The following is an 18,767-nucleotide window of genomic DNA, read 5'->3' on the forward strand; positions in this document are numbered from 1 at the left end:
TTTTTTTTTTAGAACACACTTAATTACATCATTTAAGAAAACTGGTACATCAAGACCTAGATATAATCAGACTTTTAAAAATTCAGTAAAAATTAAGTAAAAGTTACATTTATAATTAGAAAAAATATAAAATAACATGAAAATCATGTATATAATTTTCAATTACACAGAAAACTAACACAAATTTTCATAATCACTTAGTAACACTTTGGCAGGAAAAACATTTGTCCTTCCAAAGCAATGCAGTTTTTGCTCACTCAAAGCTTAATATCAATTTTTCCTTTTTGACCGAAAAAAAAAAGGAAAAAATAAAACAGATCCTATTCATTTCACTTCCTCAAATGCCTACTTACACACAGAATCAATTAATAGTAAAGATAATTGCAAAGCATAAAATTGCTATTTGAGACAAATTACTCATGATGACATTGTAATTAGGGTAAATGATAAGTTCAGATAGAAGCATAACCTACAAACATGTTATTCAAGATATTTATTTTTTGAGGAACACATCAAAATATAAGAACAGAATCAAATAAAATACAATATGTCATAGCACAAAAACGTAGCCAAGGGAAGCCCTCTGTCTACAGCGGCCATCTCTGGAAATGGCCAAAGTAGGTCATGCAACACTGCTCATGTCATCACTGTTGTCTTGAGTTACAGTGAGTTTCAAAGTGTGTCATTTGTCCAGTGGTTTCTAGGATGCTTGCCATTTCAGGACCATTATTTGAGCTATGATAATTAGTTCTAGTACATGTCTATATCAACAGTTTAAACCAGATCCTGAGAAATAAAGATTAGTGTGGTATTTCTCATTATAAAAATAATCTCTCTTATTAGCATTATACAATAGCTGGTAATATGTAGTCTCTGTAGAAAACCACATGGTCAAGAATAAAAACAAAATCACAGATAATTGTGTCCTCTGTTGATTCTAAGTGAATTGAAATTTGTTGTTGCCTGAACATTTCACACATGTATGTAATGAATGTTAGTCTTTTTACCCGCATTCTCCTCCCTCATTGTCTTCTCTATCCCACTAGAATTTCCCAACCAGTGATCCCTACCCCTCACACTTTCATGTCTTCCTCTGGAATCCATTCACTGAGTGTTAATACAACTTGATTGAACATGGGTGAGAAATTATTAAGTGTTACAAGAGCAACATATTTATGGCTACACCACTGAATAAAATCATACCACCTCCCACAATTATACCTCAATATGAGAAAGTATTTTTACTTGCCATAAAATACTATACACATAATTTTATAATTTACTTATGTTGTGAACATATTTCCATACCTAAACTCAGAAATATATGCTTTATTATATATTATAATTGGTGGCACTCAAGACAAGATTAATTAATGCTACACTTTTGAGATGTTTGAAGATTGCCTTTTCTAATATAAAAATATTATGATTATCCTATGAATACATTCTTGCTTACAGTAGGGGTTATTTCTCAAATCTTTTCATTAGTATTATAAACTACATATTAGGAGCTTGCGAGGGAGGGACAAAACCTATGGATGCATTTTTCTTAATTTAGTTCTGTTTAATATTGTTAAATACACAAAAAAACCTCACAATGCAATGATCTAGCAGTAGCATCTGTCTGTTTCTCTCCAACTGTGTAATAGCTAGGTGGTAGTGCCTGCAGTATGTCTTGGCAGGTAAAGGTGCTCACTGCCAACCTTGGGGACCAGAACTCACACAGTAGAAGGAGGGAAAGACTTCTTCAAGTTTTCCTCTCACTTCCATATACTTGATACAGAAATTATGCATGTATACACATGCACAAATTTATGTACACACACATAATGAAGATGTAATTTTAAAAGTAAAAAAAAATCAGGTTGCAGAAGAAAATGAAAAGTAAGGAAAGAAATAAACAATGCTGCGCTGTTTTTCTGACTTTCAAAATGGAACAACTGATGGAATGACATCCAAAGGCAATTTTCATTTGCTTGAAGAATGTTTGTTCTGTGTGCTGATGGAATGCCACTACTCAGAAACCAGATAGAACTCTCTCAAGAAATGTATTGTGTAAAACCCAAGCGCCAGCAAACCCTATCATTCTACTAAAACACAAATCAAATGGGTGCCTCTAAACTCATTATAGGAAATAGGCAGACTGTTGGAGAAATCATTTACCACAGAGGCGTCAGCAGCTAAGAAATATAGGCTCAGATACACCTGATTTTCAATAAAACACTCAAAAAAATAAGCACAAGTTTTTTGTTAAAATCCTCAAAAATAGTGAAAAGTGAGTAGTTACAGATGAGTCTCAAAGAGTTCACTAACATCACAAGCACATGACATGGTCCCAGTGTTCTAAAGTACAATAGGATGGTTGAGACATCACTCATTATATATTTTATAAATGGCTGGAAGAAAGGAGCTTGAAAGCTCACAAAGAGGAAAAATAATGAATACTTTAGAAAATGGAAATGTTAATTATCCCATTTTGATCATTGCCCATTGTATACAGGTATCTGATTATCACACACATCCATAAACACAATTCTACGATAATTATAAAAACAATAGAAGAAAAAATTTTCTCATCTTTTCATCTGCTCAGCAACATCATCCTTAAAAATATGAACAACTATGTTTGCAAAATCCTTTAACAATGAGCTTTGTAGAAGTTAATTGCCTATTGATTAGATTTTTGTCTAATGTTTATAGAGTTTCTCTAGTGTTAACACAGGATTATATATTTTTGTCAAGAGCTAAATCTTTTCTATTAGCATTTTCCCTGTTCTTCAAACTAAAACCTACTTTCTCTTTCCATTCTTATTTGTCTGTCTTTCTGTCAGTCAGGGTTTTATGTAGCACAGAACTAGGTATGTAACAGAAGATACCCTCCAGCTCCATGGTGTTTATCTTGTGGTAAGTGCCACCACATCTGGTTTATGCAGTGCTGGAATTGAACCAAAGACCTTGTACATGTTATGCAAGCACTCTACGAACAGAGACATTCCCCTTATTCTTGTTCTCTTCTGCATTCCTCTTTTCAATCCAATCCAACATGGAAAAAAGAACTCCAGTAAGAGGTGGAAATTTCTACTTCTTTCTGTGAGGAACTCATTAACCCTGCTATATGGCTTCAGCTATTTCCTACTCTATTGCCAAGGACTTCAGTGAAGGTATTCGTTGTAGTTTTGAATACCAGAATTACAAGCTCAATCACAAGTCCCCATGGAGTGCTTCCATTTCTTCTGAAAAGGCCCATATTTGCAATGCCTGATTCAGATTGTTCCTATGTAAGCCAAGCAATCCAGCTCCAGTCATGGGTACTGACCACAGTACTGTTGATGTCCTGTGCACTCTGTCTCCTCTTCACCTGAATGGGACAGCTCTTTTGGGATTTAATCACTTTTACTGCAGTGAGACTCAGGCACAACTCCATCGGGAACTGCTGTTAGACAGTCTGAATAATGGCTGCTGTGTTGTCATTGGCATTCTACCCACAGGATCTGTCTGGCTCATGTTCATCTAATTTCTTCTACTTTATCAAAAGTTACAATCCAAAAGTTCTTCACCACCACTCTGCCTTTGTCCTCTAGTAAATCAAAATCCCCAGGCTTCAAATTATCCCAAATTATCTTAGGGCAAAAATGTTTAAGCTCAAATTAGAGCCTAATGTGGACATAGTATAACAACCCAAGGGTATCTATTCCAATTCCTATGGTGTTTGGGATGCTACCGCTTTTAACAGAATTCCGTGCCATCTGCTGCTCTTTTCAGACAGTTCTTGTATTACAGGCAAGATTCTGTTTTCAATATGCCACTAACAGACTCATTTTTAGTCATTATTTCTCCCTCTCTCAAACTTCTCTGTTCTGTTTTCTGTATCTCTCTGTTTATGACTTCTCAGTGGCTTATTCAGAAGTGTTACTCTGGATTATGCTCATTGTTAATAATAAAGAAGACTGGCTGATAGATGGGCAGGAAGAGATTGAGCAAGTAAGCCAGACTAGGAGAATTCTGGGAAGAGGAGGGGTGAAGTCAGAGTGGTTGGCAGACACAGAGAAAGCAAGATGAGACTGTTGTATTGAGAAAAGTTACTAAGACACATGGCTAAACATAGATAAGAATTATGGGTTAATTTAAGAGCTAGTTAGTAATAAGCCTGAGCTACCACCAAGCATTTATAATTAATATAAGCCTCTGTGTGGTAATTTGGGAAGTGGCTGCTGGGTATTTGGGAGTTGCTGGAGGGACATAAATCTTTGCCTACATATGGCATTTCAATGTGTGGCCAAATTTCCACATAAAACCTGACAAAGCATAAAAAAGGATTCTAGACACACAGGAATGGAGTCAAGCATGGCTTCCTGGTAGCTGCATTTTCTCCAGTTGGCTCTGTTTGCTGGTGGTGGGCAGAGGCATGGGTCATTTAAGAGATGTCTTACTGACCAGCATTAGTAGCAAAAATGGGCAGCTCTTTTAAAAGGCCCTACTATGAAACATTTATAAGGTGTTTATGAGCAGCCTACAGCATGCTACTCAATGACAGCATGGGCCCAGAAACTTCCCAGAGTTAGAGAAGTAACATGGCTTTCAGTGCTGGCAGTAAACATGTCTCTGCCATGATACTAGACTCTTAGGGAACTGAGGGGGAAGAGCCAGCACCAGCATGTCATGATCTAAGTTACACAGCAGTTGTTTCTTTCTTTGTTTTTATTTTTTTCTGCTCCTGCAGAAAGAAAAGGTTACAGATGCAAGAAGGACATATTCAGACAAAGAGAGCCTCTAAATGGGTCATGGTATGTTTAAAAATATGCATAGGCTTGGGAGAGAGAAGAGAGAGTATACAAAAAAATAGTTGAAGAATAAAATAGTAAAGTCCCTTAAAAATAAATAAAATAATAAAAATATATAATAAGCCATGTAAAGATGGAAACTACATAAGGAATCTGGATTATGTGTATTATTGTGTTGTCTTTGAAAGTTTTGACTGCTAAGAGAATTTGGATTATGAAAACCAACCTATATATTTAAAAATTTTCTTGACCTCAAAATTTAAGTCAAAAGATATGCTACCTTGGGGGAGAGGTTATACTTTCGTTTCCATGAGATATGAGAGACTGTGAATTCATTCTGGGTTAAGAAAAATCAGGTGTGATCAAGGAAAGTTCCTTGAAAAATCTCTCATGGGAACAGATGGCTCAGACGATCCAATGTTTCAGAGTGCCACTTTTGCAATTTCCCTTGAGTTCTGCATCCAGAACCGCTTCAAGGCTGCTGGTTGAGATGATCCAGCCTCACAGAATACTCTCGTCATGACTTGACCATGATGCTAAATTTTCTCAGGGTCCTCCAAAGATCACCAGCATCCCAATTAACAGGATGTAGTCCAGAGAATTATGCTCACATTCCCCAAAATAAATTATGGATATTCGTCGTTGTTTAGGAGGTTGGATACAAGTTGTTATTGACAATTGTCAGAAAAAAGCTGAACAAAGGAGACTAGATTCAGGGATCTCATTGTAAAACAAACAGGGAGATGATATAGAAATGATAGTTTGAAAGGGTAGATTATTGAATCTATTTTAATTCAAAAACACCTATTAATCCTGCATATTTTACATTGGTATGGATTTGGGTTTAATGATACAAATTTAAAAATTAATTTTTATTCTGTATATGTATTTCTACTCTTGTTTAAGATATTATGTTTATGCAACTCCTTTAAAAATATAATGTATAATTAAGATACACAGACTAATAGTCATCTCCATAATAGTCAAACTTATAGTCATGTTAGTTAGGATTTCTAGGTATACAGAGATATATTTCAGATGCACACTACTGTTTAACTTCTTCATTCCTTTTATTCAGTCTGAAACCCAAAAACCATAGAGTGGGTATGTGGAAAGTTAAGACTGGCCATCCCACCTTAACCTAATCTAGATAATCTGCCATAGATGTTACTATCCTAGATTTTATTTTCCTAGGTGAATTTAGAGCCTTTCAGCTTGGCAATTGATATTAACCACACAGATGAGGTCCTGAGGTCAGGGCTACCATGGTAGGATTAATGTCTTTTTAACAAGAGATGACAGGAGGCTGTTCTCTCACTTTGTGTAAGCAGACTCTGCAGTATCCTTATGTATGCCTGTAATGGGACCCTCACCAGAAACCAACCATGCTGCCTTTTGATCTTGAATTTTATGAAGAAACATGATTCTGCTCTTCATGCCATTGCATCAGTGTTGTTCTACTACGATAGCTCAGAGATGCATCATGTACCTTACCACCACACTACATAAAATATAATATGGGATTTCTAAACGGATAATTAAAAACTAAAGTGATGGCATAGACGCTTCATCATAAGTATTTCAAATAATTCAAAATATAATTTATAAAGATAAAACCACAACTTGAAGGCAAGAGTTAGCATGGCCATGAGTATGTCCACTTATGAATGGATGCATGGCTTTCTATATTGGGGAAGGGTTTCTACAGGGGAAGAGTTTCTTTTCAGCCCTGACCTTATTTTCTGTTTTGTCTTGTATCACCACTCGAATGAACTAGAAATTTTTCTCTCTTTCCCTACCTCTTCCTCCAGAGTAATGGTCACTGTTTTAAGCCCACATATAGAAAAAGAATTGGGCCAAATGTTAAGTGTTTAATGTGAGTTCTCACTCAGTACCCATAACAAGAATGAAAGATATGCCATTGCTTTCCTTTTATAGATAAGCAAAACCCTGGAATGCAGTGTTTCTGAGCTAAGATTTAAAATTCTGCCTAATTTGACTATAAAGTCTGTGGTAGTTTGAATATAATCAGCCCCCATAATCTCTTAGGGAGTGGCACTATTAGGAAGTATGGGTTTGTTAAAGTGGGTATGGCCTTGTTGGAGGAAGTGTGTCACTGTGGGGACAGGTTTTGAGGTTTCCTTTGCTCAGGATACTGCCTAGTGTCTCTGTCAACTTCCTGTTGCCTGCAAGATGTAGGAATCTCAGCTATTGCTCCAGCACCATGTCTGCCTGCATGCTGTCATGCTCCCCACCATGATGATCATGGACTGAACCTCTGAAATTGTAAGCCAGCCCCCAGAATTAAATATCTTCCTTGTAAGAGTTGCTGCGGTCATTGTGTCTCTTCACGGCAATAGAAATGCTAACTAAGGTAAAGCCTCTACCTTCTGTTTAAAAAGAAGACTACATGATCTCTTTCTCTGGAAAATTACAGTGCCCCAAGTGAAATACATATTGAGCACATTATATTTAAATGAATTGATAATGTATATATAAGTTCAATAAAGGAGTGAGGGTGAGGTGATCATTTTTTCCTAAAATGATAAATTTAAATAAACTCTTGAAGAACATGTAGAGGAAATGTGAATTTGTGTTAGAAGAGATAAAATTATATGCACAGACTCAAGGACAGGCAATTGTCAGATATGGCTGAGGATCCAACAAAATCTAAATGAACTGAAAATGGAGTTTGGGTGATAAGTATAAAGACTAAAATGTTGTTTTAAGTTGCCTGCTGTTTATTAAGTAAGGAACAAGAAAGAAAATTATTAGCATACAAGAATATAATTTATCTTTTTCTAAAATACTTGGAGTCTGTCTATTTTTTCTACATTTATTCAATTGGACTTGGGGTGTTTACAACTTTGAAGATGTCTATTAACTGATTGTTCATTTTTCAGGACTTGGAAAAACATGGATTAAGTCCAATTTTCTTGAACCTTTAGTTGATGCTTCATACGATTCAATAGGATCTGTAGAAAACACCATATATTTGTAGATTTCCCATGCCTGGATGGGTGGTCAAATACTCATGCACATATAGAAAGTATTAATTGGACTTTAGTGAAAGAAGAAGGAGGAGGAGGAGGAGGACGAGGACGAGGACGAGGACAAGGACGAGGAAGAGAAGAAAAGGAGGAAGAAAAGAGGAAGAGAAAAGTTGGGAGAAAGACATGTTGGGGGTAAATGGAGAGTGGAAGAGAAAGATGAAGGGTAAGTATCATATTTCATTATGCACAAGTATTAAATTCTCAAGAATAAAGAAAAATATTTTGAAAACAAGAAAGAACCAAATTCAAGGTATCAGTAGAGGGGCTGGAACAATAGTTCAGCAGCTAAGACCACAGACTGCTCTCTTCCAGAGGACCCAAGTTCAACTTCCACACCCACATAGCACCTAACAACTGTCTATAATTCTAAGATCTGACACTCTTACAAAGACATACATGTATGCAAAACACCAATGCACATAAAATTAAAATAAATAAATAATTTTTGTAAAAAAAGTTTTTAGGGACTGGAGAGATTGCTCAGTGATTAAGAGCACTGGCTGTTCTTCTGGAGGTTCAGAATTCAATTCCTAGCACCCACATGGTGGCTCACACCATGTATAATGGGATCTGACGCCCTCTTCTGGCATGCAGGCATACATGCAGACAGAGCCCTCATACCTAAGAAAAATTACATAAATAAAAAGATATCAATAAAACATCAAAGATTTGTGTGATGTTCTCTCTAGCTTAAAAATGTATGTGAGATGCTATATATGCTTGGCTTCTATTCATCAGCTTCTAATTTATGTTCTATTTAATTACAAGTAATTTTAAACTATTGTTAGGTAACCTGAGTTTATTTGAAATAGACATCATTGTATCAATTTTGATATTTCTGAACCTAAATTCTTACTCATGGTTATAATTGCCTCTAAGTAACTAGAATACACTTCATCAGAAAATATTATTTTATTCTTTATTTAGTTTATTTTTCAAAACTTCACCCAATTGTTTCATTATCAGTCTTACTAGCAACTGTATTGTTGTTTTGAGGGCATGAATAAAGCACACAACATTAAAATTATTCTAATATTTTAGATGAAACAGTAGAAGTGAAATGATTAATGGAATAAAATCTGTTCAAGAACACATAACATTCTAAGTAGGTATTATCTCCCAATGAAAATATTCAGCCAAGAATTGGACTCTCTCAAGAGGTAAGACATTGTGTGAAATCTGAGGAAGTTATTTGAAAGGCCTCAGGTGTCACAGGCATCACAGTGTAAAGTTATTCTTATTTGTGAATTTCTTATCCACTCAGAATACCTCAAAACCTGTTCTTCACATTTGGAATGACAGTTTTGATACCGGTTTTGCTCATGTATCTGTCAATACTTGAGAAGTGTTTTTCTCTTTTCTAGTTTATCCATTCTAGCTGCTCTAAGCTTTCCCTCTTCTAGGAAAATTAACATCAAATTCAAGGATCTCAAAGGAATCAAGAGCTCATGGCTAACTCATATCCAAATCTCACATCCAGAGAATGTCCATTTAAATTGGTATCTATAATATCAATTTTACTACAAAAAAAAACTTTCTAGCATGGCAACGGGGTGGGGATCTTCTTGATTAGATCAGTCTAAACTTCTAATCCAGGATTATCCAACCTTGTGACACTGGAACCTATCTTGTCATCTACAAATGTGGTGAGCCACATTCACAGCTATTCTGGAATGCATGCAGCTTTCTGGCCACAAATTAGACATTCCTGGTACAGAAAATCTACCACTCCTAATTCAAGGCTAGGCTAGGACCAAAACTTGGACCCAACTTTCTTAATACAGACATAGTGAGAGTGGATTGCAAATCTGTAATATGTCTGTTTCAACAAACCAGAAGCTGAGATAAAGGGGTTAGAAAGAACATGTAGAAGTCCTCCACTGGTATTAAAAAAAAAAAAAAAAAAAAAAAAAAAAAAAAAAAAGGTCTTCGTGAGCAATAGGTCTCTCTCACACAATGTCATTGAAGTACATGTGATAGGAGACAGTCTGTTATGTGTTGCTGATACTTCTGTCAGAATCTGAGAGTAAAGGTGCTTGCCTTTTGATAGGGAGATGATTTTCCTCTGAAGCTGAGGCTTGATAGGCAGGAAATGAATGTAAGTAAACCAAGAACACACACCTGTGTCTTGGTCTTTGGACAGTTAGAGAGTGAGAGTTTGTAAACACAATGTAATGCTGACACTAGCTGGGAAAAAATATTCTAGAGGTTCATCAGTGCATGTCCTTTTAGCTATCTGCCCGTCACCCTTTTTACATTTTCAAAATGAATGTATATGATGGGAATGTAGAGATTTGGAGCTTGAGGCTGACATCCCAAGAAAAGATACAGAAAATTTGTTCCCTCTACTTATCAAAGAATGAACTTACATTTCCTCTCCCCAGAAGGTACCAACTGCAAATAGCTTCTTGGTTAAGGGTGCGATTTTGCATCCATTTTCCCTTCTCTATGCTGGGATTTTGTCTGATTTGAACCTGTGAAGATCTTGTGCATGCTGCCACAGTCTAGGAGCTCATGTTGAGCTCATGTGTCTATCAGTCCTGTTTTGTTGAGAAGATACTGTTCCCTTATAGTCATCCACCACCTCTGGTTCTAACAGTGTTTTGCCCGTCTTTCATATAGATCCCTGATCCTTGAGGGGAAGGTTTGATAATGACACTGATTTAGGTGTGAGTGCTCCAAAGTCTCTCACTCTCTGCAGATAATGCAGTTATGGGACTCTGTTAACCCCATCTACTGGAAGAAGAAGCTTCTCTGAAGAATATTGAGTGATGTCCTCACCTATGGGTGTGCCAACATATCATTAAGAGATATTTTATTACTATGTTCCTTTAGCTGAATTATAGTAGCATGTTTTCCCCTAGGGCCATGATCTATCTAGTATAGAGTATCAAGCACACTCCAGGTCAGGCCCTATGTCCACAACTAGTTGGATAACACAAAATGAACTTTATATTTTTGTCCTTTTTTGTTTGTTTGTTTGTTTTGTAATTTTGTCTTACTGTTTTTTGCTTTTTTTTTTTTGCTTTTGAGGGTCTTGAAGATCTGGGAAAAATTATACACACACACATACACGTATCTATCTATCTATTTATATATATATATATATCTTTTATATATACATTTATATACATGTTTCATATATACTAAATTAAAACATTTAAAAGAATGGCCTTGTAGACAGAGAACTCTGTCAGGTCAGAAATGATGAGAGATATTTCATGACAGAAACCAGACTCATTGCTCTTTAAAAAAAAGAAAAAAAGGTGGGTGGGAGGAATCTTTAAGACTCCATTTTTTCCTTCCTGGACTCAAATAAATAATACCCTGGGATCAGGTTGCCTGTCCTCAGGAAAAGGCCCACTAACCTATCTTATATTTAAATTTATAGGTACTTTATACATGCTCTAACCTTTGTTTCTAGGTGTTCTATAAATCATAGGTTGGCCTAAGACTGTGGAAGGAAATGAGAACCACCCCACACATCCTAATTTGGCCAAAACGTAAGTAAATCTATTTTCTTTTAGCAAATTGTGATTCCTAATCTCATAAGATCGTAAGAAATTTAGGTGATGTATATAAATGTAAGTACTTAGTTACATAGTACCAAGAAATCACATCAGTATTTTATTGTTTTATTACCTCAGGATCAGAATGTCCTTTTGTGAGATTCATCTTGCTGTATCAGAACCAAGGCACCCTGGAACTTTTCCAGCTGACAAACAGATTTACTGACAAAAGTTCTGCATCCTCAAGGTATCCCAGCTTCATTAACATATAATTTTCATCAAAAAGCTCTTGTAAATTTTTCAAGAGAATCCTGGGAAGGAATATTCTAAAAGGGAGACCCAGTTGTCCATGATTTTGGAGGAAAAATGGTCATGCTATCCCATAGATATGCCTCAGAAATATTTCTCATTAATATTCATAAGCAAATTTTATAAAAAGTATACTAGTTATTTCCTGTAGAAACCCTGATCCAATCTTTTTGGAGTGTACTATAGTTAGGTAGCTATTCAGAATGCACAGGCTAAAAGGTTGTGAATGGACTCCTTCCTCATAAACAGTGACAGGCCCACCTTCTGTGAACCTAGTAAACAATACTTTTCCATGTGAACAAACTGGGTGAAAGATGGTAGAAGTATGACAATTACTTCTTTTAGGATTGGAAATGCCGTGTAAATGAGAAAGAAAGCTTCATGATTCCCACTCCTTACACTTTAAAATACCAATGAAATGCTCAACAGAATAGACAAATGGGAAGAGAGGCAAAGTGGCCAGGCGTTTGGTCCATCAAGGCAAAGCTACCTCTTCACGATAAAAATGAACATTTGTACTGATTTCTTTTCCTTCTTTAATTTTAATGGATTGATTCTGTTACATGAGTTTTACTCAAAATAATGGAATGTGTCACATTTGTGCCCCTGGGTAGAGATGGGACTTAGTGAACTGTCATGAAAATACTAAGATTTAAGAGGAAGCTTACTGACCAAGTTCTTACTATTGTCCCTTCAGTTAAGGAGTCAATTTAAACGGCCCTATCTATCCACAGGACCACAACAAGAATATGCCTTTTGGGAAAGCTATGTCTTATGGGGACTTTAGGAAATCTCTATGTAAGCACACAGAGAGCTCAGTTCTGCCCATTGTCCATCCCTATACCATGGCAGATCTGTCCTTCACAATGATCTCCCCAGCCGTTGCTCACTCTTATCCCATGAAAGGGCTTCGAATTGCCACAGTGGTCGCTTTCACTGTCAAGGACCATGATGTCAGAGTGTTATATTTCTCAATAGTCTCTTTGGTCACTGTCAACTCTCACCCCATAGCAGTGTTCTCCACTGTGGTGATTTCCTTGGTTCTTACCCATCACATCCTTTGAGGGTACTCGATTTCACTCTATAATAAATAGTATCTTCCACACTATGTGTATGTCTTATGTGAATTCATTCAGTGTGAATCACGTGGGCCAGAGAGCTGAGGGAAAATCAAGATTCCTGTTACTTTGTTTCAATTTTCCAAGTAAATGTCTACTTCAACTGTGTACTGTCCTCTAATTCTTTCCTTCAAGAACACAAGAACTGAAATTTCAGCCCATTTAAAAGCTGTATAAATTTTCCACACTAATTTAGTGAAACAGACAGATACATATAGACAGAGAATGACTCAATCTGAGACAGACAAAATAAGAACTAGAGAAATGGACCTCATTCAGTTGGATAGTAATTGCATCTCTATCTACTGGTGTTTGGGCATTTGGACCGTCATTTGCTTGTGCTGGGTCTAAGCACAGGGGCTGGTGATATCCTCTGTGTGTCAGTGCAGAGCTATTTAAACACAGGTTCAAGAGTGAGGAGCCATTGCCATGTGGCCTATGGAAGACAAGAGAAGGAAGAACTTCTAAGCGCTCTCTGGGATTACCCTAGACTCCCTTTAGCTACTACAAGTACTGAAGAAGCTTTAAAGGAAAGCTTCGGATCCACATCAACTAAAATTTGGCATTTAAAAAACCATCAGGGGCTAGGAAGACGGCTGACTCTGAAATGCTTGCCATGCAAGCATGAAGACCTGCTGTAAGATTCTCAGAAGTGGCATAAAAAGCCCATTGCACCAGGATAGACCTGTAATTCCAGGCCTGGGTGGTGTGGAATGGAGATAAAAAGAGCCTTTAGGCTTTCTGACCAGATTAGTTTAACCAAATTGGTAAACTCAAGGGTTAGTGAGAGACATTATCTTAAGAGGAGAAAAAAGGTAGAGAAAATAGAGAGAGACAGCCCTATGTTCATGTGTACTCTCCCACGCTTACATGAACTTGTGTATATACTATCTACAGAAACACAAAGAAACAGCACTAAAATTCATAGTCAAGTTGCAAATGTTGAGAACAATGAACTCCTACTCCATACTAAGGAGGTTGTATTTTATTGTCTTTTGTAAAATATAAACTCTGAGAAGGGGGATTCTTGCTTGATTTATTCTCATCTCTCTCCAGCACACACACACACACACACATACACACACACACACACACACACACACACACACACAGATTTTGTTTGCTGATAAGGTATATGGGTTAACCGTTGTGTATTGCCATGTGAGTCTCAGTAAAGATTATGGAAGACTGAGACGTTACTTTACTGTACAGTAATTCTGAGAGGAGTTAGTTGTTACAGAAGAAGAGGTGAGACATGGAGAAGGTAAATGTGCTGCCCAAGACCCATAGTGTCAGACAGCAAATGAGAAGTCTGTCTGTCTGTCTGTACATGAGTGTCTTTATTCCAGTTATGGACATTGAACCATCACACCAGTATGAAACCCAAAACAGACAAATAATACATTACCCAAAACTGAACCTTAACCATAAATGGAAATTTTTTTGTTTAACTCCAAAGCTAGTTTTAATTTTGTGTTTATAGTTAATGTTCTGAATGAAAACCCTGACTATAATCATATTTTTTGGCTTTCTCTCATTAATGTGAAATTGGAACCATTTTCTCTCGTCAGGCACATTGAACAACACTGCAGAACAGGATGACCAAGAGAAGGAGAAAGCCAACAAACACTAAAGATAATTCATTACTCCAGTAATTGTCAAGGCAGGAATTCTCTGGGAGGTACATTAATATTGAAAAGAATAGAGTTGTGTCATTCTTAAATGTAAATATGAATGCCTTTGACCATAGAGTTAATAGCAGTTGTTGTCACGGTGACTGGTAACTGATGGAAGGAGGGACCTGTGCTTTGTCCTGCCATGGCAGAAACAAAGCATCCAAGCGGGCTTATTCACACGGAAATTGTGTTTAATAGTTTCCTGTTAATGTGTTCTATTTCTATAGTGAGAGTCCAGCCAAATTGTTGGAGAAGTGCTCTTAAGTCCTATACTGCTATAAAATCAAGCTCTAATTGAATCAGTCTGGAAATCCCTTTCTGACCTTGAAGGCAGAAACTTAGATTTTAGCCTTCCTTCCCATCACCAGATATGAGAGAGAAACAATATTAACTTTTTAGCCTTTTATATTTTATATAGTAACCTAATGGCACAAAGTAAAATACTTCCAGATAGAAAATAAAATGAACCATCAACACGCTCACCAACTTTCCATCAGAGAAAAGAGACTTTGATGAACTCCAAGTTGAATTAAAAAATTCAGGCTTCTCACTTGCTATAAAACACTCAGAAAAGAGCAAACCACATGTATGTCTAGTCTGCCATAACAAAAATGGCGAGTATATATTAGACGTGTGTGTGTGTGTGTGTGTGTGTGTGTGTGTGTGTGTGTGTGTGTTCCAATCAGAAAAGATGCAGAGCATAGGACAAGGGGAATTATGCATAGTTGCCATGACAGAATTATTCCACAACTATTTCAATACATGCTAATTCAGCTGAAAGGAGTTTTACATTTACATGTTTTTACGTGGTAAGCTCTAAAGGGCAGGTCACGGGTTTTGTCTAAATGATGTTAATATTTGTGATCAACGTGTTGGAGGGGCTATGCATTTCTGTAACTGAAATGATCTTTAGGTGAATTTGATTTGTACACATTTAAAAATTACAAGGGACATTAGAAAGGTCCACCCTCATTTCCAGGAGGCAAATGACTAATTGCATTCATGCTCATTCGAACCTCAGAGTCAATCAGCCCAGAGCAAAATCAAATTTGTCTTCAGAGGAAGTAAGCTTTGATTAAAATATTACTTTTGAAGTCCTGTTTCTAAGCCATCCTTACTGTGGTCATTCATTATCCTAGAAAGCCTACAGCATCTTGTCTGAATCAGAGGGGCTCTAAGTCCCTCGTGATGCCAAGTGTGTCTGATCCTCTAACTAAGACTTTGTAATCCCGTTTTTCCCTGTTACCCAGGCTTGCTCTCTCCTTAAGCAGGGTCCAGCCTTACTTAGGCCAGCTGTGGAAGCTTGCTAGTTCCTCACACTCATCCTCTGAGGGACAGCATCCCAAGTCCTCTTTCTATCACCACAGAAGCAACCAGTCCTATATTTCTCATTTCTGTCACAGAACTCAGATTATGAAAATAGTGTTTTATATTTTACTTTTATTTAACCTTGCCATAAGGGTCTTGGGAAGTTATAACATTATGTACATAGCAATACAGAGTTAGACCCAGAATTCCAAAAATCTCAGACTGATGTGCCCACATTGAAAATTTCTGTCTCAGCAATGTGATAGTTAGGTGTTTAATCCAAGTCAGTGTTGCTACTGGAAAAGAATACTATTTACCTCTCAAGGGTTTGAAAAGATGAAATCATGCACAGAAACATTCATTGTTGTCAGCTGTCTTCATTAAGAGGCATTGTATAGATGCTTGGATTCCATACTCAACCCCTTTATATGCTGAAATCCAGTGCCCTAAAGTGATAGTATTAGAAAGGGAGAATTGGGGGATGTGATTAGAACACTTCATGAATGGGATTCTTATATACTCAGGAATCGAGCAGGAGAGCTTGCTTCCTTTCCAGGCCAACTGATGATACAATAATTAGACTGCTGGCTATGATCCAGGAATCAGCCTTCACTAAACCCCCAGTCACCAAAAAAAGATGTCTTGGTCTTGGACTTCTAGACTCTAGAAATGTGAGAAATAAGTTTATCCTTGAAGTTATCCAGCATAGTATATCTTCTTACAGCTTCATGAGCTGAGTAAGACAACAATTGCTTAGTGTCATTCATGATCAAACACAAGGGAGATGTTCAATCTTGTAAACTGATTAATTGAATAAATTAATGACATTAAACATTAATAAATTAATGACAAAAAACAAGAATCTAATCTGAGAAGGATTTTCATTTCTAAGAGGCAGGAGGAGATAGTTCAGTAGCCAAAGTTCTTGTACAAATGTGAGAACCCAAGTTCAGTCCCTACCATCCACATAAACAGCTAGGCACTGTTGTAAATAATAACCACAGCTCTGAGGAGGTAGACAGAGGATGGTCTTCAGGGATCAGTGACCAGCAGGCCTGGGGAACTTTATGTTCAGTGAGAGACCCATTCTAAAAACAAAACAAAACAGAGTCTGATTGAAGAAGTTAACCCACACTGACCTCTGACTTCTGCATGGCTATGGACACACACACACACACACACACACACACACACATACTTATATACACACTACAAAACAGACAGAAATCACATGACCTTCAGTATTTTGAAAACATTTGTGTCCTATTTGTATGGGAGACTGTATGGAAAGCTGTTTATGGGTGTTTGTTTCTCCCATGTTATATTATCATGTGTTTCTTCATAAGGCCACAGAACAAGATCAGCTGTTCAGAATGAGGAGCAGGATTTGAACACATGCAGGTCATGCTTTGCTCTGGGAGTCGACTTCCTCGTAAAGGTGAGCAGCAGTACCTGTGTGAAGAGCTCAGCATGAAGTGCTCTGGAGCAGTGTTAGCATGTGAACGCAAGAACCCTGGTGATGAGCAAGCAGGGAGAGTACATGCAGAGAGATGATGGAGTGAAAAGAAATGGAAGTTCAGGAATCATCTCTGTCTGCATTGATGTCACCCATTTGCTTCAGAATAAACACTTATTGGTGATCACCCTTAAGTGTGGGAAGAATGTTATTCTCATCTCTCTGACATAAGTCTTTGAATTGTGGTGATCTGTGGTTTCCAGGATTTTAGAAGTAGTAAAATATGCCCACTGGAGTAGAGTGATATCTTTACTATTGTTTTTCTTTCTTTCTCTTTTTCTTTCTTTCTTTCTTTCTTTCTTTCTTTCTTTCTTTCTTTCTTTCTTTCTTTCTTTTTTCCTTCCGTCCTTTCTTTCTGTGTTTCTTCTTTCCTTCCTTCCTTCTTTTCTTTCTTTCTTTCATTCATTCATTCTTTCTTTCTTTGAATCAGGGTCTCACTTTGTAGCCCAAGATACCTCAAAATTTACTATGTAGCTGAAACTGGCCTTAAACTCATCCTGCAGCAAGAACTTCTAACATCTGAGTTTTGTATTGAAATTATTTTTATCTTGATAACTTCAATTGCAAACCAATATCATTTCTGAGCGTATCAACTCAGGAGAAGGGTCTAAACATTTTCATTTCAGATAAAATAGAAAAACAGCCTCATTCAAAAGTCTGTTTGTTCACCCATTTTTGAACAAAAATATATTCTTACATAAATAGGTTATAATTTAAAACCATTTTTATTTTTATAAGAAAACATGCCAACAGAAAAAAATATTTTTTTCCATTTTAAGCAGAACTTAAAATATAAAATAAAGGGTTTTACAAAACATCTGCCCACAAAAATCTGGAACCTACAATTCAAAGAAGTAACTGTCAAATTCTAATGTGTGCATAACACACATGAAGATCTAGAATGAGTCTCATGTTATTCACCTCTGGAAAGGTCTGAGGTGACATCACACTATTTAGGCATGGACCACTCATTGACTAGCAAAGATCTGAACAACTACACTTAACTGATACTGTTGATGATAACAAAGCAATCTCAAGTAAATCAGGAAGGTATTTTCAAAACAGAAAAGAAACTTTGCAACACCCATTGAAGTTCCTTAGTACTTCAGACACTTATTCTGAATGGTATTAATAACTATTAATCTTTAGAAAATGAGTCATTTACATATTCCACCACCCATGGCAGTGTGTGAGCCCTCTCTGGAAAAGAGCTGACAAACTTTCTTCTCAGGGACTCACTGGTATTCCATCTCACCCCTTCTCAATTGTCTGTCTTCCTTTTGGTTTACTCATTTCTACAGGTGTTTGAGGACATGATGGTTAATCCTCCTTGTCAACTTGACTGGACTAGGAGTCACCTAGGAAACACATCTTGAAACATGTCTTTGAGGGTATTCCTAGAAAGGTTTACCAGAGGAGGCAGGATCCTCTACGGATGTAAGTAGTACCATTCTATACGCTGGACCGACACTGAACACACGGTAGATTAAAGAAAGC

General features: G+C 36.9%; 1 protein-coding gene across 1 annotated transcript in view; it reads right to left on the bottom strand.

Moving 5' to 3' along the window:
- Nlgn1 (neuroligin 1) overlaps positions 1 to 18,767 on the bottom strand; it is a 472,972-nt gene that overhangs the window by 259,376 nt on the left and 194,829 nt on the right. The gene's annotated exons all lie outside the window — the stretch shown is intronic.

This window comes from Peromyscus eremicus, chromosome 6 (genome assembly GCF_949786415.1).
Source record: "Peromyscus eremicus chromosome 6, PerEre_H2_v1, whole genome shotgun sequence".
Taxonomy (NCBI): domain Eukaryota; kingdom Metazoa; phylum Chordata; class Mammalia; order Rodentia; family Cricetidae; genus Peromyscus; species Peromyscus eremicus.